Genomic DNA, 1,939 nt, shown 5'->3' on the forward strand with positions numbered 1-1,939 from the left:
TCGAAATAAGACAATTTTTTACATGAAATAAATTCGAATACAAAAATATTTTTCTGTTCTATAACACAAAATAGATAAGTATACGAAGTTTGAAAGTCTTTCCATACCAAAAACACTACGTAAAACATTAATGAAAAATGTGGCTCCCGTTTTAAAATAGATCTGCGGGTGCTATTTACGTGCCACTGGCACGAGGGCCAGTCAGGTGGTACTGGCAACGGCCACGCTCAAAGTATATATGAACATATGCAAATATATGCATGAGAAGACATACATAAAACAAAACATATAAATCTGCATGTATACATACAAAAATACCCTGTTGTTGATGTTGAAATTCCAATGAAGGAGCCTTGGATTTAGGGGAGAAACTGTCTCTTTCTCTATTGGTAAGAAATCTTGAAACAAAACTGAATAACAACATACGTATATATTAATACCAACATTTAATATTTGATCATGTATCTGCTTCGAACACTTTCTTACAAACCTACTTCTATGTTAAAGGGTTTTGAGAAATAATAAAATCAAGAAAATTGATAAACGAACATTCAAAAACCTTACCAATTTAAAAAAACTGTAAGTTAAATTACTCTTTTTAGCACCGTTTCATTGACGATATACATGTGTATTTCTAAATATCAAAAATCTTCCACTTCTCCTTCGGATTTTCTTCGAATTTGTCTCTACGAAAGAGCGTGTATAATGGTGTATGCCTCTCTCTCTCTCTCTGCAGCGTTCAGTTCTTGTCTTTTTTCCAATCTCCATTCTCCGATTTTCCTTGTCTACGTATTCTCCGCTTCTATTCCTTCATTTTTGACAATTCCCTTTTTCCTCTTCTTCTCTTTTGTCTACTACCACCACCACCACTACTACTACACTACTACTACCACCACCACTACTACTACTACTACCACTACCACCACTACAACCATACTACTACTACCACTACAACCATACTACTACTACCACCACCACTACTACTACTACAACCATACTACTACTACCACTACCATCACTACTACTACTACCACCTACTACTACTACTACCACCACTACTACTACTGCCACCTCCACCTCTTTCGTTGACTTCACAACTCCAGCCCCAAAACAATTTCTTACAAACTCACTTTCATTTCACAGAGATCTGAGTAAAAATGAAATCAAGGAGATAGAAGATCGCACTTTTAAAAACCCGACCAACTTAGAGCAATTGTAAGTTAGTTTGCTTATGCAATTTCTTGAACCAGACACGTTCTCCTCTCGCCCCTCCTTTACCTTTATGTGTGTGTAGGTACCTACCTCCTTGTCTATCACCTCTGACTGGCCCTCGTGCCGGTGGCGCGTAAAAGCACCCACTACACGTTAGGAAGGGCATCCAGCTGTAGAAACTCTGCCAAATCAGATTGGAGCCTGGTGTAGCCATCTGGTTTTCACCAGTCATCAGTCAAATCGTCCAACCCATGCTAGCATGGAAAGCAGACGTTAAACGATGATGATGATATATATATAAAGAGACATAGATATAGACAGACAGATTCATAGATTCATATATACATACATACATATGTATATAAGTCCCCTTCAGCTTTGTTCACTAGTGGTGGCTCAGCATGGCCACAGCCTTAGGGCTAACCTTCTCCAACTACAGTTCTCATATTCGGTTAAAATGTCTTACGTTTAAGCTGGCTCCCATGCATTTCCCTGAAGAGAAGATTACATTTTTAACATCGCCGATTCCTATGGAAGGTATAATTTGTAATCTTCGAAACATATGTTGGAAATAAAAGTATGCAGTTAACATATGCGTTTTACTCCATTCACTAAATTGATATATACTCAAGTACCCAAAATAACAAGGAGTTTCTACCTCATAAACAGGAGTTACACCACAGTCATTTTGTGATCTTTGCTACCCTGGTATCTATTAACCAATTTA

General features: G+C 37.5%; 1 protein-coding gene and 1 long non-coding RNA gene across 15 annotated transcripts in view; both read left to right on the forward strand.

The window, feature by feature from the left end:
* Window positions 1-1,939, forward strand: part of LOC106878584 (slit homolog 1 protein-like) — a 35,923-nt gene that overhangs the window by 7,163 nt on the left and 26,821 nt on the right. The window lies entirely within an intron of this gene.
* The window catches only part of LOC106878586 (uncharacterized), a 2,750-nt gene continuing 828 nt past the window's right edge, over window positions 18-1,939 (forward strand). Inside the window, exons 1-2 of the long non-coding RNA XR_001410517.2 lie at window positions 18-579; window positions 1,144-1,215. This is a non-coding gene — a long non-coding RNA (uncharacterized LOC106878586). The remainder of the gene's footprint in view (window positions 580-1,143; window positions 1,216-1,939) is intronic.

This window comes from Octopus bimaculoides, chromosome 28 (assembly GCF_001194135.2).
Source record: "Octopus bimaculoides isolate UCB-OBI-ISO-001 chromosome 28, ASM119413v2, whole genome shotgun sequence".
NCBI classification, from domain to species: Eukaryota; Metazoa; Mollusca; class Cephalopoda; order Octopoda; family Octopodidae; genus Octopus; species Octopus bimaculoides.